Genomic DNA, 24363 nt, shown 5'->3' with positions numbered 1-24363 from the left:
TATTAAGCTCCTACTCTATACCAAACTCTCTCTATATTATCTTATGTAATTTTAATAACACAGTTCAAGGAAGGCATTTTAATCCCCATTTTATAAAGACAGAGATTAAGGCCAAAAGAGGGAAATGACTTTCCCATGAGTCACACAGCTGGAGGCAGCTGAACTGCCATTCAAACCCAGGCCTGACTGTCCAGAGGGGGGGTCTTTTTGATTCCTTGAAAAATGCCATTTGGGGGTTTCCTTCTGAGGGTGCTGCTCCTCTGACTGAAACTTCCCCAACTCCTGTCTGCTTTCCAGGCCAGCTCCTTCTCATCCTGCAGGCTTCCGTTTAAACATCACCCTTTGGGGAGGCCTTCCCTGACCACTCCCTGCCCTGGGGCCCCGAACAGGCCACACCTGCCCGAGTTAGCCTCTCTCACTGAGCTGTTCCCTGCGTCACAAGGCACAATCACTTATTAACTTTTTGTTTGCTTCCTTTATCTAGACAAAGGCTTTACTCCCAAGGAGCTCGCATTGACATGGAGAAGAAAGACACGGAACCCAGAAACCAATAGTTATCCAGGATGGTGATAAGTGCTGAGAAGAAAAGAAAACTAGGCAACGGGCTGGAAAGCGACAGAGAGGGAAAGGGAAATTTAGAGTGGGGGTTGTCAGGGAGGGCTTCCTGGGGAGGCGATATTTTCGATGAGATCTGAAAAGTGAAAAGGAGTGAGTCATATGAAAATCCAGGAAAGTTAGCTCCAGGCAGAGGGAAAAGTAAGTACAAAGGCCCTGGGGTGGGAATGAGTTTGATGTGTTCAAGAAGTAAAAGAAAGCCAAGTGGCTAGAGGTTGGCAGTCCCAGGGAGGGTGACAGGAGATGAGACAAGGCCAAAGCCCAGATCATAAAAGGCCTTAGAGGCTGAGCTAAGGAGTTGGTTCATTGCTTGGTTAGTCTCCCACCTAGGCTGTGAGCTCTACAAGTGCAGGGCCCTTGCTCACCACTATATGCCAAGACTCTAGCCCAGTGCTGGGCACATGGCAGATGCTCAGTAAATACTGTCTGAGTCAATGAACAAATGTGTTCACACACTGCCTTCTACACTCAACACCTTCTCTCTGTGTATTTCACCATCTCTTTCCCCCAGGCTTCCTGTTTTCTCTTTGCTGTCCCCTTCACCCTAAGCCCCAGCTTTAAGAATGTACCCTAATCATGTGAGATTATTTACCCACAAAGGCTCAGGGGTCCCCCTTTCAAGAAGGCGTGTATTTGCATAGCGCATTGCAGAAAGTGAAAGTGTTAGTCACTCAGTCGTGTTCGACTTTTTGCAACCACATGGACTGTACTTCAACAGGCTCCTCTGTCCATGGAATTCTCCAGGCAAGAATACTGAAGCCATTCCCTTCTCCAGGGGAGCTTCCTGACCCAGAGATTGAATCCAGGTCTGCATTGCAGACGGATTCTTTACCATCTGAGCCACCAGGGAAGCCCATTTCAGAAAGCTCCCTCCAAATCTGATGGCATCAGATGGTGGAATTGCAGGCCCGTATGTGTCTGTCTCTACTTGGAAGTCCTAGTTGTCCCCTCAGATCAGTGCAAGAAGGCGACCCCAACCACCAGCTGCTAGGAAACCCGGTCACATCAATAATTCCTATGCCTAGCTCTTACACCAGTGCCCGAGGGAGCGGGAAGTTAATTAGCTTTGCTAGAAAGGGCCTGTGAAATGTGTGGGACTCTGAAGACTTGAGAATCCTTCACACTCCAGGCACAGCTCTGCATTCCAGCCCCAGCCCTGGCTCACTAGGCCAGATCTTACACCTGTTCATGGTGTGGGGTGGTATTTACAGACAGTAGACACTCGTGGGTCAGCGGGAGGACACGGATGGGGCCACCCCTGCGCCGCGTTTGAGTCGTCACAGAGTTAACTTAATGATGAAACAATCACCATTCATTCTCCCTTCTCCTGGGAGTGCAAATGGCTTTATAAACACCAGGCCTAGGGCGAACGTGGGGAGGCGGGGTAAGCGGTTTACCTTGGGTGGGGAGTGAACCTTCAGTCCATTAAGGGGAGTCAGAGCAGAAGTTAATGGTCCCTCCAGGCCTGGAAGTTAATTCGGCCTTGAAAAGAGTTCTCAAAATCCATTTGCCTACCACTTTGGCCCACGCTGATCTCCACGCCCTGCCTATGCCTCCTTGTAACCTCTCCACTCACTGTTCCTTGGTCTGATTTTCTCCAAGATGCTGGCCCAGGAAGTCAATGACCTTAGATTGGGTTTCTCAAAGTGGGGAGTACCTTCCTTCTGTATGCAACACAGGTGATGTAATGTGAGTGAAACGCTTGCCTCTGGTCCAGAATTTAAGGTGCTGACAAAAAACTCAGTCATCAAGATAAAATAAGCACAAGCAATATTAGAAGAATTAAGATTCATGAAAAATATCTATGATGAACAAAATAACAAAATTTATAATAAGTTCAGGATCTTATTCTCACTCACTCGGACCCTCGCTCAAATGACCTTGACCCTCACTCATCTCCCTATAACCCTGATGCAAGATGATCTTAGATGGCCCGCATGTGAACTTTCAAAATTTTAATACACACTTTTTTTTTTTTAATTACAGCAAGTGATCCCAGCTTTCTATTCATGGTAGGGATATACCATTTCTCGTTTATAAAAAAATAGTTTTATTTATTTATTTTTGGCTATGCTGGGTCTTCACTTCTGCGTGGGCTTTTCTCTAGTTGCAGTGAGGGGGCTGCTCTCTAGCTGCGGTGCTCGGGTGTCTTATTGGGATGGTGGTTTCTCTTGTTGTGGAGCACGGACTCTAGGGCTTCTTGGTCTTCGGTAGTTGCAGCATGTGGCTCAGAAGTTGCAGCTACTGGGCTCTAGAGCACTGGCTCAAGAGTTGTGGGGCACAGGGTAATTTGCTCCGAGGCATATGGGGTCTTCCTGGATCAGGGCTTGAACCAGTGTCTCCTGCATTGGTAGGCACTGAGCCACCAGGGAAGCCCCAATTTCTCTTTAAAAATACATTGATTTTAACAAATAATTTAAAGAAATTTATTGAGTAAATAATAGGATGGGGCCGAGGTCCTGGTGGGGGGATATTTGGTCAAAAGCTTCATCTGTGATCCTGCCGAAGGCAGGGCCAAACTAACCTTCTCTTCTGTTCTTTGTTGTATGAAGGTGACTTCTGATTTATAGCAGGAGCTTAAGAAAAAGAGAATGGGCCTTATTGGAAGGGTGGCTTCGACAGTCACCAAGTCCAGCTGAGCCTCATACTCCTCACCTCTTGAATGGGGCTCACAACATTTGTCCCAGAGGGCTGTGAGGTTTATAGGAGATGACTATAATGTGCTCAGTGGGGATCAACAGGGCCACACCTTGATTTTTTTGTGGGCTCCTTTCCTGGAGAAGGGAATGGCTACCCACTCAGGATTCTTGTCTGGAGAATTCCATGGACAGAGGAGCCTGGCAGGCTGCAGTCCATGGGGTTGCAAAGAGTCAGACACGACTCAGTGACTAACATTTTCCCCATTAAAAATACTAAAAGTTATTTTTTATATCTGCATAGTTATAAAGATAAAATGCAATCCACTTTAATTATTAATATATTCACCTTTATACCAACACAGTCAAGGTATGCATCTTGCTTATTTCAAGAAGTATTTTGGTGGTGGGGGGGGGCAGATTCCTGAAAGTACCATGTCCACAGGCCTTGTGCCTGCTGTGCTAGATGGAGAGGCCAGCGCTGGGCACAACAGACAAGCATTTACTCTTTTAATCTTCACAGTGCCACAAATCAGGCATTAACTAGCTCCATTTTATAGATGATGAAAAGAAAGTCCAGAGAGGTTCAGCAACTTGCTCAAGGTCACACAGCCCCTGAGTAGCAGGGCAGAGGTCTGAATACAGACTCCTCTGATTCTGGAGTCTGCCACGCTGCCATGCCCCAGGAAGTGAGAGAATCTGGAAGGCTGCCAACATGAGTGGCTGTGTCCCTTGGTAATGGAAATTGTGATTACATCTGGGGCCGGCTCTGCAAGGCCTGCAAGGTGGAGGCCATCTATAGGAGGAACCCAGTCTCCTGGCCCCTTGGTTGCCTGCTAGTTTGGGAAGGGGCTGGGCAACACGCGCAGGCTGGTTCCTTGAGAGTCTCTGGGCATTTAAGCTGCCACCCTTAGGCAGCGAGACGTGCTCAGGGCCTCTGAGACTCTGAGGACCAGACTCCAGCAGACTGGGCTGCAATTTGCTTCACAACTCTGTGTTCTTGAAAAAGACAAAGAAAAAGAGAAGAGGAACTTTGGATGCAGACCAAAGCCACTCAGGTTTTCCGCTGTGTCTTCTTGCAGGCTCCTCAATGAGGAGGGCCTGACAAGTGTCACCTGAACGAGGGGTCAGAGCCATTCCCCTCCACGCACACGACACTGCAATTTTAAACAATTGTGGCTTGAGACAAAGATCCTCCCAGGGAAGGAAAATCTAACCGAGTTTGCAGTTTCTAGCTCCGGCACTTCTTGAATTATACATGGGCAAAACCCCCTTGAAGGCTGCTTTTTAAGCCGTGAGGGGAAGGCATGTAATTTTGGTCTCTGGCATTCTGCTAGAACACTTGCTGAAAGTGGGGGCCCCTCCCCAGCCAAGTGGCGTTTGCCTCGAAACCAACTGGGGGACGTTTGACGCCTCAAATAGCTTCAAGCTGCCAGCTGAAAGGATGCTGAGGGAATCGGTTTTCTCTTTGCCACAGGCTTGTCTCCTTAGGGGCCTCTGTCCCTCGGAGGCTTTTGCCTTGCCGTGGCAGCTGTGACACTGACCACAGACATCCTCCTCCTTCCTGGCTGGGAAGACGGACAAGTGCTATATTCTTCCGGAAGGGAAGGCAGGGGGCTGGGTGGGGGTCTGCAAGGTGCAGCAGGTCCAGCCAGGCCCATTCCAGTGTCCTCTGGGAGGTGGCAGCTCCAGGTCCAGACCGCCCTGACAGTACCCTGGGTCCAGAAAGAATGGCGCCGTTTCTGGTCCCTGTAATCGGGCAAACTGTCTCCAGTGATCTGCAACTGCAAAATGCAGCCTAAAAGAAGGGGGTTCCCAGCATTCTTCTCCCACGGGGGATTGCCCCAGGACAGTGGACAAGGGCATTTGAGGATTCTAAGTTGACTGGGATCATTTGGGTCATTGGTGGCTTAAAGTGAGGGCCCTGGTGACAGTCCTGGGGTTTGGAATGGCTCTTTGTAACTTATTAGCTGTGTGAACCTGAGGTTACTGCACCTCTGGGACCCTCAGTTCCCCTGACTGTAGAATGGGCTGGTCATCTACTTCAAAGCATGGCTATACAAATGAAATGCATGCTGTGTGCCTTTAACACAGCAGTAGGGCAGATTTGAAAAAAAGTGAAAGTGTTAGTCACTCAGTTATGTCTCTTTGTGACCCCATGGACTGTAGCTCACCAGGCTCCTCTGTCCATGGGATTCTCCAGGCAAGAGTACTGGAGTGGGTAGCCATTCCCTTCTCCAGGGGATCTTCCTGACCCAGGGATCACACCCAGTGATCTGTATTTGCAAGCAGATTCTTTACCATTTGAGCCATCAGGAAAGCCACCAGAAATGGTAGCTATCATGATCATCTGCATGCTGAAGATAAGCAAATGACAAGTGGTGTTAGTTCCCATTGGTAATTCAGAGGGGGGGTGTGTGTGTGTGCACGTGCATGTATGCATATGTGAGTGCCTGTTCCCTGAGTGTGAGTATGTGTGTTTGTGCATTCGTGAATAGGCTCCAAGCAAAGGTCAGGGGAAGAGTGTTCTTGTTCCTAGACGTGGAAACTTGAGAAGGGCAAATACTTCATTATTTAGATTCAAAAGCTACTCATTAGATGAGACTCGGGCACTTAGAAAGAAGAGCTGACCTACAAGTGTAAAATGTTATTATAAGTAATGACAATGATTATAGGATGAGGGTTGAACGGAGAGAGGGAGCCCGAGAGGTTAATGTCCATTAACTACAACGAATTAGGAGATGGTGCTTCTGCAGACACTTCTGGGTGAAACCTAACGGTCTGTTTATTTACCTCACGGGGAGCTCTTAGCACATCAAAAAGGTATTTAAAACACCCCCCACCCCCCTTCCCGCCAACAATTAGCTTTAGGAAGAAGAGTAAATATGGACACAATTTATCACTCCAAGAGAGCCCTGCTATCAGAGACAGATGCCGTCAGTTAAATAAAACAGACACTAAGACTTGCCAGAAAGACCAACCCAGAAGCAATTTGCTCATTTGCTGATCATCAGTGGACAGTAGGATTTTGGGGGCCCATCAACAATTCATGTCTTTCTGCTGATTTTTGTAACCTGAATTACATGTTTCTTTTTGCTTCCAGTGGGGGAAGGAAGACTCAGGAATGGGTTGAGGTGATTTCAGTGGCTTTGTCCATCTGTAATTTTAAAATGTAATAGAAAGAAGTTGAACACTGAAAGAGTCACAGGATTGGGACTTCATTGTAGACGGTCCAGTCATCCTGATTTGCCCGGGACTGAGAGGTTTCAGTGCTAGAGCCAGGAGAGGGTTGGTCACCCCATTTATATCCCCTTCCCGGGGTTCCCAAGTGTGAGTATCGGTCAGTCCAAGTCGGAGTAATAGTGGGCAGAAGCTGGCTTGCCTCCCCCCATATGGCGAAACAGACTGTGAACCCATTAGCAGCAGGAATGTGGGGTCACGTGGGACGAGTGCGGGGGAGCTGCGCACACCAAGGTAAACGTGCAGGGAGACCTCTGACAGGTTAAGGCGCGGGGGCCCAAAAGCTGATCTTGTACAGATTGCTTCTAACTTCCCAGAGAACTCTTGGAAAATTGCAGAGCCCAGTGACACTGCAGATTCCAGAGTCTCTGCCCTCCCCACCCCTGCCAACAGGTATCCGATCATGTTTTATAAACTAGGACAAGAATGCACACTAGATACTCAAAGTGCCCATCATTCTATCATTTCAGCTGTTCCCACTGCTTCTGAGACTTTTGTATATAAGTATCTCTGTGTGTGCGTTCGTGTGTACATTTCTTGACATATTTACGAAGTCCCAGTTTTCCAACCTTCAGGGCATAATGCAAGAACTATTTTTCATCCTAATCTTCTGTAATGACATGTTTTATTATACCATTTCAGCTGTTTCCATTGCTTTTGCTGTTTCATGTTTTATGTATTTTAACTAATGCTTTAATTTTAGGACGTTGTGCCCTAAGGTGGTTTCACAAAGGCTCACTTTGGAAAAGCAATGGGGATTCACAGAGATGGCCGCTGGAGGCTCTACCCACACACAGCACGGCACAGAAGCAAGAGGGTCTGAACGCAGGGCAGGGAGCAGACACACTGGGAGGCAGACTGTGCAGGCCAGCAGCCTAAGGGCCCAGCGTCCGCAACACCGAAATGTAAGGGGAGCTTGTGTTCGCCCAGGGCTTCGGCCCCACTTGGCACCTGCGAACCCCCTGGGTTCTGGACAAAGCAGGATGGTCGGTCACCCTACCAAGATGGTGGGTTTGATGCTTGAATATCCTGGTTCTTAGCAGGAGCGGGGCTTTTGGTGTGACACAGAAAGAGCCTGGAGTTTGGAATGCGCTCTTCTTAGTTTCAAACCCCAGCTCCGTCCATGCTTTAATAGTCATTTGAATCTGAGGAAGTCACTTAAGCCCTCACTAAGCCTCAGTTTCCTCATCTGGAAAATGCGGCTGGGAAAGCATGTTGTGCAGAAGTGCTATTAGGGATGGAGGAAGTGATGTGTGATCTACACCTGGTACATCATCTCCTGGTTCCCCGATCTCACAGTTCGCCACAGCAAATGCTCAAAATCCACGTCCCATGGCAGGCCACCACCCAGACCTCCCAGACTTGGGCACCGTGTCCCCACAGCCTGTGCAAACCCATTGGCAGTGGGGGCTAAGGAGTATAAGAGGCATAATAATAATGGTAATAATTATAATATAATAATTATAAAACAGTACATTTTTAGTTTGCCAGGCTCCTCTGTCCATGGAATTCTCCAGGCAAGAAAACTGTAGTGGTTGCCATTCTCTTTTCCAGGGGGTCTTCCCAATCCAGGGATTGAACCCAAATCTCCTGTGTTCTTTACCGTCTGAGCCACCAGGGAAGCTCAATAATGGTAATAATTACAATTACAAAACAGTATATTATAAAATACTTTATCATCATAAAATATTACAGTAATCATGGTGATACTAAGATGGCTTCTGTTTACTAAGTGCTAGCTATGTGCCAGGCAAGCCCTGTGTTACACATTGCCCTTCCTCATCCCATGTACTCTCCCAGCAGGACAGCTGCTGGGTAGGTGAGATCATAACTCCCATTTTGCAGATGAGGAAATGGAGACCCAGAGAGGTGAAGACATTTACCAAAGACTACATAGCAAGCAAATGTTCAGTGGGGCACTGGGAGCCACATCAGGGGTACTCCAATGTCCATGCTTTTTAGCATGAGGCCCTGGAAGAAAAGCTATGACAAGCCTAGACAGCATATTGAAAAGCAGAGACATCACTTTTCTGACAAAGGTTCATATAGTCAGAGCTATGGGATTTCCAGTAGTCACGTACGGATGAGAGTTGGACCATAAACAAGGCCGTGCACTGAAGAATTGATGCTTTTGAACTGTGGTGTTGGAGAAGACTCTTGAGAGTCCCTTGGACAGCAAGGAGCTCAAACCAGTCAAGCCTAAAGGAAACTGATCTGGAACATTCATTGGAAGGACTGATGCTAAAGCTGAAGCTCCAATACTTTGGCCACTTGAAGTGAAGAGCCAACTCTTTGGAAAAGACCCTGATGCTGGGAAAGATTGACGGCAGGAGGAGAAATGGGGTGGCAGAGGATGAGATGGTTGGAGGGCATCACCAGCTCAGTGGACACGAGTTTGAGCAAACTCTGGGGGATAGTGAAGGACAGGGAGGCCTGTTGTGCTACAGTCCCTGGGGTCACAAAGAGTTGGACATGACTTAGCTACTGAACAACAACCTGCAGCCTCCTTGTCTAGAAGGAGTGCAGAATCAGTCAGGGTTGTAAGGCACTGAGAAGAAATGGAGAGGAAAGGTCAGTGGGCAGAGCTGAGAAGCCCTTCTGTTGTCGGGCCTCGAACACACACTCCAGCCTGGAACAATCCCAAGGTAGGGCAGGGGCAGGAGCCTGATATTTGACACCTGCCTTTCTCATCCCCCTTTCTCACCTGTACCCACTGCATATCCATAGCCCACCCACCTGTCTCTGGGCCTATGCATGTACGTGTGGTCCGTGAGCATAGAACATACATATATGACTTTTAGCTCTTGGAAAACTCGTATTCACCCTGCAATGCTCAGCTCCTTCATGTCCAGGCCCGTGTCTCTTTAGATTCCCACTAGTGGCTTCTTTACTGACTTAATGGTAGCATCTGCTCGTGCCTGACATGAAATGATGGAAAGTTGGTGGGAAGTTCGTTGGTCAAAGTCTCCGCTGTCTTGCTCACCCTGTCTAGATGACAATAAGCCAACGTGTTTCAGACCCTGAGTTTAATTTAATTAATGGGGTCCCAGAAGCATCATCACTTCTATTTTCTAGATGATAGGTAAGCAAACTACAGCCCCTAGGCTAGCTGCCTGTTTTTGTAAATAAAGTTGTACTAGACACAGCTACCCTTGCTCATTTATGTGTGTCCTCGGCTGCTTTCACACTACAGCGACAAGGTTGAATAGTTGCCGCAGAGACCGAACGGCCTGCAAAGATGTTTACTATCTGATCCTTTGCAGAAAAAGTATGCTGGCCTCTGTAAATCAACGTGAAGACCTGAGGTTCAGAGAGGCTTAGCAACTTGCCCCAGTTCACTCAGCCAGCCAAGGGCAGCCCTGGGGCTCAAACCTGAAACCCCAGCCTTCAAGGTGGTGCTCTTTCTATGCCCCAAATGCTATCCTGGCTTTCTTCCAAGTCCTCTTCCAAAGACGTCCTCAGGTGCTCAGCATCAGACCACATAGCGGAGGCTCCCTCCTGCTTGGGTTGGAGGCCAAGTGCAGCGGCTGATCAGAGTCACCTGGACTCAGGTGTGAGCACTTTAAGGCACACTGGGGCCCAGAAAAATGGGAGTGGGCTGGAGAAGATCTTTTTTTTTTTTACAGGATGAAAATACACTTGATAAAGAATCTCACCTCACCTGCCGACTCATTTCCCAAGCACTTTACAGATAAACCCGCGATGCTAAGTGAATCAGTCTCTGCTTCGCTGCTCTGCTGTTTCCAGTTTCAGAGGGGCCAGACCCAGCACAGCTTGCAAGCGGCAGGGCCTTCCTTGGGTCTGGAGACCGCCCCTCAAAGGAGGAGACAAAACTCCTTCCCATGTCCCACAGCCAAGATCCTCTATGTCCCCCTCCCCTGCGCCCCAACCAGCACCCACCTTCCCCATTTCAACCCTGCAGTCTCCCTCTGCCTGCGTCTCCAGGGGTCTGCTTCCCCACCCAGCCCTGGGAGCTCTGTTTCAACTGAGATACAATTACAGATCACAGTCCTTTTCTTCCTCCCTTTTTCTTTTTAATAAAACTGTTTTGTGTCTCCACCACCCCCCCTTCCTGCATTCCTCCCATCTTAGTCTTCCCCTCTCCCCCTCCTGTAGGAAATGTCTTGGATTCTCTCACTGGGGTGTAATGGTTAAATTGCTACCAGCTGATTAAACAGCAGAAGTTGAAGCTATAATCCTTGGTGTTCAGGAACCCGGGGAAGCAGAGACGAGGGCCCTGACCTGCTTAGCCCCCCTGACCCCCTGCCATGGGCCCGCCCTAGCTTCGCTCTTTTCATTTGTCCCGGGCTGATAGAATCCTGGGGCGGGGGGCGGGGTGTGGAATGGGGCTGGGGGAGGAAAAGGAGAGGAGAGGCAGAGACAGGGGAGGGAGGGAGGTGATGCCTCCCCAGCCCTGGCCCAACCTCGAGGAATGTCTGTTCCCACCTCTGTCCCTTCTCTGCCCCCCAACAAGCCACACACACACACACAAACTGACACATATACATACAGACATTCTCACATACACACATGCTCACACACACCCAGACCCCCAAGCCACACACATACCCTCAGACACACACACACTCACATGCACATGCAGACATTCTCACATACACACACTCATGCTCACACACACCCAGACCCCCAGTCACACACATTCACACACTCTCACCCAGGCACTTTCTCACTCTCTGCAGAAGGCAGACCAGGTGAAGGAGAGGACCCACCTGCCTTGCCCCTCCCTCCTCCAGGGAACACTGTCTCCCCACCTGCCCCACCCAGGAAAGGATGGGGAAGACAGAGAAGAGTGAGCTGGGATGGAGGGTCAGGGGAGAGGGAGGAGGAGAGCTTTTTGGTGATGGGCCCACTTAGGTTGGACCCAGGCTCTGCAGGGGCCCGGGGGTTTCGGGACAGCCCTTCTTCGATCTTCTCTGAGCCTTGTTCGCTGACTGGGGTGACAGCCACCTCACAAGGCAGCTATGAGGATGAAGCAAGTGAATACAAAGCATCATGCCCAGCCCATCACAAAGCCTGTCTCATCTCAGACGGCCTGGGCTGAGGGCTGGGGTGCAGGGCAATCATCGTAACCTCAAATACATCACCTTCAAATACACTCACCCCCACCTGCTGGCAAGTAAAGCTGTGTGCCCCTGGGCTCCTTACGGGACCCCTCTGGCCCTCAGCTCTTCCCCTGCAAATTGCCATTGCCATGCTCTCCTCACAGGCCTGTGACAACTGGATGTGACCCTGCACTAGCCGTGCCAGGTTCCCAGAGGCTAGGGACCCCTCAAGGGAGTCTCTCTGTTATGGGTGGTGTGGTTACGAGTGACGTGGTTGTGAACTCAACCTCTGGGTGGAGAAGAGCAGGAGGCAGCGAGCCTCCTTGGGAAAGTTTATTTCCATGGAAAGTGTGGTTCAGATGAGGGGAGGATCCGGCCTAGACTCACCCTCCCCCACACTTACTCAGAAATCAGGAGAGCCCCAGGGTGAAGAGGGAACTGGCTACCAGCACAGGGAATGTCTGCCCCTCCAAATACCCTTGGAAGCGACCTTTCTCTTCCCTTGGGGGAAAGAAAAGCGTCTGTCTTAGGGTTCTCCAGAGAAACAAACTCTCTATCTGGAGACACGTGTCTCTGTCATTGTATCTATATAGGTAGTTCTGTATAGAGAGATATAGATATGAAATAGATATCCTACATGTAGGATAGACATAATATGTTATTGTTGTTTAGTCACAAAGTCATATCTGACTCTTTGTGACTCCATGGACTGTAGCCTGGCAGGCTCCTCTGTCCATAGGATTTTCCAGGCAAGAATACTAGAGTGGGTTGCCATTTCCTTCTTCAGGGGATCTTCCCAACCCAGGGATCGAACCTGTGTCTCCTGCATTAGAAGGTGGGTTCTTTAGCACTGAGCCACCAGGGAAGCCTATACGTGATATAGATCAATCCACATGTAGATTTGGGTGTGCAGCCAGCCTTCCCTACCTGCGGACTTCACACCCCTGAACACAGAGGGCTGCTTGTATTCACTGTGCTATGCCATGCTAAGGAACTTTAGCATCTTTGTTGGGTGTTTTGTGTTTTTTTTTTTTTTTTTTTTTGCCTGGAATAAAAACTGGGCTGTGGTAGCTAAAGCCCAGAATCCTAACCAGTAGGCCACCAGGAAACACACATATTTGAAATTTGTATCTGTTGGAACCAAGCCCCACATATACCAACGGACATTCATAAATATAGATCTGAGATAGATGTCACATAACCTACATCTATCTATATCTATCCATCTATTGAGAGGGAGAGAAAGAGATGTATTCCAAGAATTCGGCTTGCACAATTACAGAGGATGAGAAGTCCCACAGCCTGCCATCTGTCAGCTGGAAACCTGGGAGAGCTGGTGGTGTAAGTTCCAGTCCAATCACAGGAGAAAACTGCGTCCAACTCAAAAACTAGCAGGCAGAGAGTGAATTCTCTCTTCCTCTGTCTTTTTGTTCTATTCGGTCCTTCAAGGGATTGGATATGGAAGGGCCATCTGCTTTACTCAGTCTACACATCCCGATGCTAATCTCATCCTTAAACATCTCAGAGACACACCCAGAAAGTGCTTAACCAGGTATCTGGGCACCATGTGGCCTCGTCAAGTTGACACATGAAATTGACCATCACAGCCTCCAAGTCGGGGAGTAGGAGAGAGTTGAGGAGAAGGCTCCTCGAGGGCTGAGGGTCGGGCCCGTTTCTGTGCAGTGGGGGTGATTAGTGTCCCCCCAAACTCACCCCCCAAAAGGGACATATCTGCAGGGGAGGGAAGTGGTGAAAGATGGAAGAGAAGGCAAGCGCTGGCTTCCTCTGCTGCCAGCTCACAGGTAGCTGTGCTGAGGGAGGTCCGAGAGATAGAACCTGCTGTCTCAGGGGTTCTTTCCTAGGCTGAGAGTCCCTGGTGAGGTGGGGTGGGGTCTGAAAACTGCACCGGTGTAATTATGGGAGAAAGAAACTCTGGTCACAGCTGGTTTGACCAGAACATTCTTCCTGTGTAGGACCTGCCCTGAACTTGGTGTGTGCAATAAGCTACTAAACCTGGCTGTTTACCTAGAGGCGGGGCTGAGGCAGGTGCCCAGGGCTCAGAATTCAAGGAGGCACTTGCTCACGGAGTCATGCCAGGGCCCAGCCCAACAGTGGCATGATCATGAGCCTGAGTGCCTTCTTACATTTTGCCCGGTGCTTGCCTCACCCCTGTCCTGCCCTGCCCCCAGGGGTAGGTAACTTTTCAGAGAAACAGGGGGCATTCTTGGCTACTGGCAGCAAGTGGGCTTTGGAGCCACAGAGATCTGGGTTTCAATCCTGGCTTTAGCTGCTTACCAGCTGGGTGACAGTGGATGGGTCTATTCTCTTATTTGAACTCAGTTTTCTCATCTATAAAATGGGTATGATACATTAAAACCTACCTCAGGGGCTGTGGTGGGGATTAAATGAGAGTCTGCCCAAGAAGTGCCTGACACTCAGTTAAGACTCTTGTTACTGTATTTGCAGCTTGGAAAGAAGAAGTTGGGAGGTAGCAATGGGAGTACTGGCTGCATCTGGAGGCAGATCAAAGGTGGCCAGCCAAGCTGATGAGCCGGTTGGGTGTACCTTCAGAATGAACGATAATTGGTCATTTCTTGTTTAAGAAAACCCCGGGCTCAGACTGGAATAGCAAGGCAGCTCGCGCGCGCAGCCCTTTAGGAACCTTCACAGCCCTTACAGGAGTCGCACTTCCCCGCCTCTCCCTCCTGTCTGGACTGGAGCCGTGATGCCCCTGTGGGCTCCTGTGGGCACCACCTCCTGGTGGGGGCACTGAAGACAACAGTCTCAACTCCCACAGTTTCAGCTCTGACATGAGCTGGTCACCTCCTGGTGTCCTGGTGCTTCTGTCGGAGACACAGAGGACGTTGGGCTGGGTCCCTGGCGATAAGGACAGGTTGGGTTGAGCAACCGCATCTGTTCCTTATCCAGGCGACCGATCTTTTCTGAAGTGCAGCTCTGGCTGATGCCCTGCATCGCGGGGGAGGTTCTTACTCCCACCACCCGTGAGTTCACAATTCTCCAGGCGGATGGTAGTGGGCTGCGAGGCCCCACAACTGCCGCCTGCCCCGCGAGGAAAGCAGACAGGGCCTCACATCATTGACCTGCTCTCACTTTTCAAGCTCATCGATTTGTCCTCTTGGCCCTTGTTCCCAAAGAGAGAGAGGAGAGACTTACATCCCAAGCAAGGAGCAGACCCAGAGTTCCTATCTGGGTTTTTTTTTTTTCTTTTAAGGGTGGGGCTGCTCATCAGCCTGAAGCAAACCCCTCCCAATCTTCCAGCTCAAACTACAGCCCTCGCTTGCTTGCTTGCACCTGGCTTTAACCCAGCTCCTTAATCTGTCCCTCTGCTAGGGCTCCCAACATGATGACGTTCATGATGGTTTGTGGAAAAACTGTCTTCCACGAAATCAGTCCCTGGTGCCAAAAAAGTTGGGGACCGCTGCCCTGGGGTATAAACTCTGAAAGAGCAGAGAGACACAGCTATTATTTTTTCAAAAGAAATTATATAAACTTACAATTAAATAAATAAATTCTATTAATAACAAAGGAAATAAGTATTCAGAACTCCTCACTTAATCAATTGACTGCATTATTCTACTATCTATGCTATAGAGATTATTTACATCTATTACTTCTATGTGGTGAAGATACTATATGGTATTTGCTACTGTACCTCTGTCTGCACATCTTTTCCCAACTCTGCATTCAGTGAACTCATATTGGTAGCTTGAAACTGGCCACAGTGAGAGCCTTTGCACCACAGCAATTGGCAAATGCTGCAAATCAGAGTTTTCCTTCTGGAAGCCAGTTATCAGATATTTACCTGTGCACCAGTGGTCACAACCTTAGTGGTAGGTATTAATCATTTCCCTTGAACAGATGAAGCAGTTAAGGCTCAGAAATGCTAAATGATGTGCCCAAGGCCAACTGCTAGGAAGTGATGGGGCTAGGGTAAGATCCAAGTTCATGCCATTTCCACTGCCAGGATACACCTTCATGTCTCCTGAAGACAGGAAAAAAAAAAAATCCAGAAGCTCACTTTTTTCCAACTTACCTGATCTCCAGCTGCTGCCTTGTCTTTGGTGAGTGCCAGCCATGCAGAAGACCTCTGATTCAGAGAAGAGTGGTAGGTAAATCCTTGGCCTGAGAAGAAGGGAGAGAAAAAGACAAAAAGACAAGGTCAGGGGCTTCCCTGGTGACTCAATGGTAAAGAATCCACCTGCCAATGCAGGAGACACGGGTTCGATCCCTTATCTAGGAAGATTCCACGTGCCACTGAGCAACTAAGTCCGTGCGCCACAACTACCGAGCACAGGCCCTAGAGCCCGTGAGAAACAAGGACTGAAGCCCGCACACCTCGAGCCTGTGCTCCGCAACGACAGAAGCCACTGCGGTGAGGAGAACACTCACCACCACGAGACAGTGGCCCCTGCTCACCACTAGAGGAAAGCTGTGTGCAGTTTTGAAGACCATGCACGGCCAAAAATAAATAAATAAATAAATAATAATAAAGAAGCAAGGTCAGGTTTTTAACAGACTGAAACCACATTCCACTCACCTAAGCCTTCAAGACGGAGAAGGCAATGGCACCCCACTCCAGTACTCTTGCCTGGAAAATCCCATGGACAGAGGAGCCTGGTAGGCTGCCATCTGTGGGGTCGCTAAGAGTCGTACACGACTGAGCGACTTCACTTTCACTTTTCACTTTCATGCATTGGAGAGGAAAATGGCAACCCACTCCAGTGTTCTTGCCTGGAGAATCCCAGGGACGGGGGAGCCTGATGGGCTGCCGTCTATGGGGTCGCACGGAGTCGGACACGACTGAAGCGACTTAGCAGCAGCACCAGTAAGCCTTCAAGAGCTAGTACTAGGTTGGTCAGTTAAAAGTCATTTCATCTCTAGAGTCCCTGTGAGGGTTATTTAAAGAAGACTTAACAATTAATCTCTCACTTATCCCAAGAACAAAACAAGGTTTCCCACCTCCAACCTAGCCACTCTTTTCAAAATGGAGAGGTGTGGTGTTAAATTAATGTTATTAATTGCGGATTGCAATTGCAGAACTCTGTGGACCTGGCATGGTATATTGCATCTTTCAGTTACATGTGTATTTTAATGTAGACTCAAGGTCCCTCTTGTGAAAGAATCATGAGCTCAGCAAATAGTAGAAAAACCTGACACTCATCGGTTGGTAAATATCATTTGTTCTGTCTCTGGGAGGGCAGAGACCTTGGCCCACGTGCCCTAGAGAGATTGGATCCTTACTCCTGAGAATTATATCATCGAAGGCAAGCCCGTACTAAATGGCTAGAGAGCAGTGAGAGAGGAAATGCAGATGCTAAACAAATCTGGAGGGCAACTCAACGACCATTAGCTGAGAGAGGAAACCTCAAACAACACTTAGAAATCATTCATATATACTTTCAAACTAGCAAAGTTAGCAAGGAAGGAAATAACTCCAGTAGAGGTCAACGCTGGGTAGGATTTGGTGAACCAGACATTTTTAATTCAGGGTAAACAGTACAACCTTCTAGAAACAAGCCAGGTAGATAATGCTTATCCTGAACTTTGTGTTCACTACAAATGTCCTCAGTTGTTTTGCAGAGGCCTTTGCTACTTTGTCCATCTTGGACATGGAAATCACAACCATTTGTAACTTAATCACACATCACTTTTGCTGTATTCTGCTGATTAGAAGTCAGTCTTTAGGTTCAACCGTCAGGAAGAGGGAATTATACAAAGGTGTGAACAACAAGAGACAAGGATTACGGGGTGGGGTGAGGGGGTAAGAAGGGATCTTGGAAGTCTGTCTACCACACACTTGTACAAGCCAGAGGTGAAATCAGCTCCTCTTGAACTATGGTGGGTAGAGAGTGGAGGGAGAAATCTTCCCAAGAAATATTGGGATGCTTTTACCAGGAGAAGGGTAAGTTTATATAATTTGTACAATAGTTTGCTATTTATTTAACAAGGGATCAAGAGGTACATGGTCCCTCTCACCAAGAGGCACATGGTACCTCCCACTACTGTCAGGGCTCAACAGTGTCATCAGAGATCCTAGGTTATTTCCACTTTTTTACTCTCCCAGTTTCAGAATATCAATACTGTCTGTCTTCATGGTTGCAAGACAACTTGCCACAGCACCAGACATCACAGTCTCATCTGACAGTGTCAGATACAGGATGAGAAAAAAAGGAGAATGAAAGAGAGAAATTATTCTTAGGTAATTCTTTTTCCTTTGGGAAAGAAAATCTTTCCAAGACCACCCTCCCACAAGACTTCCTATTACATCTGTTTGAGTAGAACTAGGTCACCTTCCCATCTCTAAACCAATCATTGGCAAAGAGAAATAATACTGTGTTTTGTTTTTTCTTTTCCCTCAATTTAGGTATGACCCATTACTGGACACGCAGAGTCAAATACAACTGAGCACGCACACATGCACATTACTGGACCTAGACAGACTGCTGTTCTGAACAACATCAGGGGAATTTATCACGAAAGAAAAAAGAAGGGGTCATTGGTGAGTGACCAAGAAGAGTGTCCATGACAGTAATGATGATTATCCTAGGCATGTTTTTCTGGCTACCTATAATCCACCAAGTCCTGGACTAAGCATTTCATATGCATTATCTCATTTGATCTTTGCAACCACCCTATGAGACACGTTCTACCTGGTACTCATTTTTTATGGGTTGAATTATGTCCTCTCCAAATTTGTATGCTGAAGTCCTACTCCCCCCCACCCTACCCCATCAAATACCTCAGAATGTGACCTTGCTTGGGTCATTGCAGGGATAGTTAAGATGATGTAATTAGGGTGGACCCTTATCCAATATGACTGGTGTCTTTTGCAAAAGGGGAAATTTGGACACAGAGAGAAGGAAGGCAACAGGAAGAGGTGCAGGGAGAAGATGGCCATCTAAGGAGAGAGACTTCGGACGGATCCTTTCCTACACAGCTCGCAGAAGCAAGCAGCCCCGCCGTCACTTTGATTTTCAGCTTCGAGCTTCCAGAACCACGAGACAATAAATTCCTGTTGTTTAAGCCACACAGTTGGTAGCACTTTGCTACGGCAGCCTTAACAAACAAAGATACCATTTTCACAGAGTGATGGCTGGGAAAGTTACGTGAATTTCCCAAGCACTCATTCCAACCCAGGTCTCTCTGACCACAAAGCCCATGGTCCTAACCACAAATCCTGTATCCTGCAGGAATGGGGAGCTGGAGAAGGTTTGAGTGGCCCAATGGAGCCACGTTTCGGGTGGAATATCATCACTGCAGAGATCAAAAAGTTCCTTTTTGTGTCTATTGTCAATCTCTTTTATCCCAGGCTCACAGCCTCTGGCCTGGTTTCTAGGATACAGGCAGAACCCCTCCTAGAGGCCTCCTCATAAAACCCCCTGTGTGGACAAGAAGCAGGTAATTAAGTCCCTTCCTTTCTAGGACCTGTGGTCTTGGTCTTTGATCTTTCCTCGCTCCGCCCTGAAGCTTCCTTGGCCAATGAAGGAGGTGTGAGCAGGGTGTGAGAATGGCAGGGTGAGGGCGAGTGTCTAAGGGGACCCGGGACTCACCCAGAGCCAGGGGGATAGGGAAGGTGTGCTGGCTGGAGGCCTGACCTGCCACACATGATGTGGCCATGGCGACCCCCGTCTACCCAGCCAGGGGCTGATGATGCTGTATCTAGCCTCCTTCTTTGCTCCTGAGATCCAAAGTCACCCGATAGTTTGGCGTCTCTATGTACCTCCCCGCCTTCAAAAATGCGTACATTTATATACTATGTTTTTTTGGTTAAAAAAAAAAAAAAAAACATAGAGAGAGGGAGAGTGAGAGACTGAGAGCTGCTTCTTTTATCTCCAGTCATTACAAAGCTCCTCTTCCCATCCCAACCCTGGCCCCGGGGCCACCTCCCTCATCATTCTCTACTCAGTTTGCAAGGCTGTTATTTCTGCCAAATGAGTCACTGATGTGGGAAAGTTAATTTATTTTGGCAGACTTCATCACTGCTCTGAGAAATGGACTGTGCACCTATTGCTGCAGAAGACACAGGTTATTGTGATGATTCATTCATTCCTCTCTGCTTTCTTTCATTCATTCATTCATTCCCAGAGCACATGACCATCACTCTCACAGATACACATGGGCAGACTCACGGATTGTTTTCTATCTCAGGGAGTAGATATGAGGCTTATGTGAGGTCATGTATGTAAAATGATTAAATAATAATAATAATTATAATAATAGCTAATCCTCACTTGAGCACTTATGTTTCAAGCTGCATGCTAAGTTTGCTTTTTTTAAAATAAATATGGCAATAAATCAAGCAGGCTTTATTTAATGCCTTTAATCCTGTTGCTGCTATCTGGGGCAGAGATGATGATTATCTTCATTTTGGAGATTCAGAGACTGAAGCTCAAAGGGGTCAAGGTGACCTGGTCACAGTCATTACATGTCTCATAAGTGGTAGAGGGAAGTCACGTCCAGCTCCATCTTATCATGACCCACATTTATAAGGTGTTGGCCACGTGGCAGGTACTGGACTTACAACATGCTTCTCCGCTCCCAGTCCTCTTGGTTTTTCACAGGAACTGTGACATGGGGACTGTGATTAGCATCTCCGTTTTCCAGCTGAGCAAACCTTGTTTTGGAGAAGCAGGGCAAGTTGCCTGAGGAGGCATGGCTATTACTCAGAAGAGCTGGGCAGAGAGCAGGCAGTGAGTGGAGAGCAGGCAGTGAGCGGAAAGCAGGCAGTCTGGGCTCAGAAGATGCTTTGCCCTCACTGTGAGCCGAGAGCTTGGTGCTTAGCACATGTGTCCCGTTCTTATTGACCACACTCACCATCAGCACCATCAACACTCCTTCTGACGTCTTTACATGGTCCCAGGCACATAGGTCCTGTGACAAGGCAGTGCTGTGTGCTCACCAAAACCCCATGTCTTTGATCTTTGAGACACACAGATGGACCCCAGCAGTGAATTGGGTTCATGCCACTGAATTCTGACCAATGGAATGTGTGGTAAGTGATGAGGGTCACTCCCAAGCCTGGCCCTAAAGAAAAGCCCATGATCCTCTATCTGCTGCTCAGATGCAGAGGATCCTGTGGAACATTCTGAGATCCTAGGGGAGGGTGGAACCACTCAACTGGAAAATGTCCAGGTCCCTGGGTGACTGTCTGAAGCCAAGCTCTTCCAACCTGAGCCATACTGGACTGTAATGTGGACCTCAACCTTTACTGGCTATTTGTTATAGCAGCTAGCCTATCCTTACTCATACAGATGTTACTGGAAGGATTTTTGATATAATGACATTCTGATCTAGGGTTTCCTTGGGAAAAGGCTCACCTCCACCAGAACTCTAGCTTCATAAAGGTAGAGTCCCCTGTGTCAAGTGCAGGGCCTGACATACCTTAGATCTTCAGGAAATACATCTGGAAGTGACCAAATGGACCTCCCATCTCAGAGGTACTTGGACCACTGGGAAGCTTCCTGGATGGAGATGCAGGAACAAAGTCTTAATCATGCTACCTAATCCTCCATCCTTTCCCAATACTCATGCTAACTAAATACCCTTTTCCAATTCCCTGCATGTCCCTAGTAGAGTGCTGGGGAGACAACCCAAGCAGTAACTTATAGAACTTGCTTGTCAAGTCTGATGTCATTCTACAAATATCAAGCTGACTTCATTCCATCCAACCTGGCTGTCAAATCTGGAAAAAGCCAAGCAGAGTGGGCTCCAAGCTGCACACACTACATTCAGATGTTTACAGAAAACCAGTGCATGAGGATTTGCTCAAAAGCTAAATTTCCTCTTAGCCAAAGCCCAGAAATACCTTTTAAACCCTGAGCAAATAAGCCAGAGAAGAAGGCATTTTCCCTCTGATGGAGCCCTTAGAGCCTGGGAGATCTTCAATTTTGCAAGGAAGCAAGCTCACTGCAGAAAGGTGTGCTGCACAGTGGAGCCCTTCACCACCCACAACCAGCCCCTTCAAGAACTTCCCCTTTAGTCCCAGAGCACATGGCATGTACAGCCACAAGCCCCAACCCTGATTTCAGGCTGTGAACAGAAGCTGTGACATGCACATTTAGGTCCACTTGGAGAGATGTTGACTTCGAATAAAATTAAAAGGAGCCATTGTTTTTTTTTTTTTAATTAACCAATCAAACAAAACCATTTCCCTATGGGGTGTTGAACTGAGTGGGATGTATACTGAACAAAGCCTGCTAGAGCCGCCATTGACATGGGGAATATTGCCTGACATTTATCAAGTTTTTAGGAGCCAAGTGATGGCTTTCTACAGAAACCTGGTTTCATCCTCACAACAAACTTCTGAGTCAGAAATGGCCATTATTACCTCTTCTACACATGCAGAAACAGAGGGGCACAGAGGTTCAGTCACGGGTTCAATTTCACACAGCCAGAAAGCAGCTGTCCCGGGATGCTCACTAAGCATGTCTGCAATTAGCCATGCATTAGTCCCAGCTAAAAGGCCAACTCAGCTGGGCCACATGATCTTGGGCAATGTATTCATTAAATAACTTCTCTGAGCACCTCAAGAATAGCAGTTACCTAGTTTATAAATTTAAGTGAGATGATATATGTGAACATTGCTAGAACGGTCATTGGGTCTTACGGCCTTTCATCTTGCCTGTTGTTTTATTTGTAAAGTGCTATTCAGGCTGCTGGTGGTGGGAAGCAGGGGTCTGCTCCCATATCCAGATGCGTCAGAGACCCTGGGGACCCAAGACCAGGAAGCAGCCAATTCCTGGGGCCTGAGTGCATTGGCAGCAGTGGGAAGAAGTAGGAAGTGACCATGGAAGGGTGAAGAGAATTTGGCGGGAAGAGCAACGAGACCTTCAAATACATCAGCAAAACCAGTGAAAGTGGCCCTCTAGATCCAGTGTGATGTGGCCCTATTGGGTACAGCCACAGGGGTACCCCTTCTTTCTACCTATAACAGGGAAGATGATGTGTTTGATCAAGAACAATGCAGACAGAGGAAAGCCTGTGGACCACTGGGGTGATCGGGGCAGCGTTTGGGAGAAGGAAGGGGCCAGTTGAACAGGAAGAAATAGGCAGTGTTTGAGTTTTCTGTGGCTGCTGTACCAAATGACCACAAATTGCTAGCTTAGAACAAGAGAATTTTTTCTGTCTTTCAGTTCTAGAGGCCAGAAGTCTGAAATCAAGGTAGTGTCAGGCTCACACTCCCTCTGAAGGCTTGGTGGGAGGCCTCTTCCTGGCCTCTCCCAGCTGCTGGCAGCTCCAGACATTCCTTGGCTTGTGGCTTCATCACTCTAGTCTCAGCCTTTCTTTTCACGTGACCTTCTCCTCTGTGTCTCCCCACCTTCTCTTTTCTTCTCTTCTAAGGACACTTGTCATCACATTTAGGGACACCCTCCCCCCCGCAATCGTGGATAATTTCATCTTGAGATCCTCAACTTTATTACATCTGCAAAGACCCATTTTTCAAATAAGGTCACATCCACGAGTGGAAGTATCTTTTGAAGGCCACCATTCAACCTGCTACAGGCTAAGGAAATAGATGGGTTCATTTGCTCCCTAAAACTTACAATCATTAATGATTCCAAACATTAAAAAGCACAGAACATAAAATAACAGACATCCATGTACCCAGAACTCAATTTAACAGATGTTAACATTTCCCCATAATTGCTCTGATTTCTGTCTTGGAAAAGAAAAAAATATAAAACACAACAAATACATCCCTTCTTTTCCTTCTCTCCTTAGAGAGAACCACAATCCTGAATTTGGTCTTACACTTTTGTGCATATTGCTATACTTTCCTTGCATGTGTATGCAACTTTAAAGAATTGATAGTATTAATTCCTGTGTGTTTTTAAAGTATTACATAAGTGCTATCACACTGTATCTCTATAAAAACCTGAGGCTTTATAAAAATACAATTCACATATCATAAATTTCATCCTTTTAAAGTTTACAATTCAGTGAAAGTGTGAAAGTGTTAGTAGCTCAATAATGCCTAACTCTGCGAACCCATGAACTGTATCCCAACAGGCTGCTCTGTCCAGGGAATTTTCCAGGTAAGAATACTGGAGTGAGTAGCCATTTCTTTCTCCAGGGGATCTTTCTGACCCAGGGATTGAACCCCGGTCTCCAGCATTGCAGGCAGATTCTTTACTGTCTGAGCATTCAGTGGCTTTTAGTATATTCACAGAATTGTGCAATCATCAGTTCAGTTCAGTTCAGTTCAGTCGCTCAGTCATGTCGGACTCTGAGACCCCATGAATCACAGCACGCCAGGCCTCCCTGTCCATCACCAACTCCCAGAGTTCACTCAAACTCACGTCCATCGAGTCGGTGATGCCATCCAGCCATCTCATCCTCTGTTGTCCCCTTTTCCTCCTGCCCCCAATCCGTCCCAGCATCAGTCTTTTCCAATGAGTCAACTCTTCACATGAGGTGGCCAAAGTACTGGAGCTTCAGCTTCAGCATCATTCCTTCCAAAGAAATCCCAGGGCTGATCTCCTTCAGAATGCACTGGTTGGATCTCCTTGCAGTCCAAGGGACTCTCAAGAGTCTTCTCCAACACCACAGTTCAAAAGCATCAATTCTTCAGCGTTCAGCTTTCTTCACAGTCCAACTTTCACATCCATACATGACCACAGGAAAAACCATAGCCTTGACTAGATGGACCTTTGGTGGGAAAGTAGTGTCTCTACTTTTTAATATGCTATCTAGGTTGGTCATAACTTTCCTTCCAAGGAGTAAGCATCTTTTAATTTCATGGCTGTAGTCACCATCTGCAGTGATTTTGGAGCCCAAAAAAATAAAGT

At 47.8% G+C, this 24363-nt stretch overlaps 1 long non-coding RNA gene across 1 annotated transcript in view; it reads right to left on the bottom strand.

Annotated features, from left to right (window-relative positions):
- The window catches only part of LOC147355504 (uncharacterized), a 195249-nt gene that overhangs the window by 38257 nt on the left and 132629 nt on the right, over window positions 1–24363 (bottom strand). Inside the window, exon 3 of the long non-coding RNA XR_015144583.1 lies at window positions 15609–15697. This is a non-coding gene — a long non-coding RNA (uncharacterized LOC147355504). The remainder of the gene's footprint in view (window positions 1–15608; window positions 15698–24363) is intronic.

Source organism: Bos grunniens, chromosome 17 (assembly GCF_055505025.1).
Source record: "Bos grunniens cultivar Pamir isolate PY7600 chromosome 17, Bosgru_T2T1.0, whole genome shotgun sequence".
Taxonomy (NCBI): Eukaryota; Metazoa; Chordata; class Mammalia; order Artiodactyla; family Bovidae; genus Bos; species Bos grunniens.
Note: the sequence above shows the minus strand (reverse complement) of the source record. Positions and strands in the feature narration are given on the sequence as shown.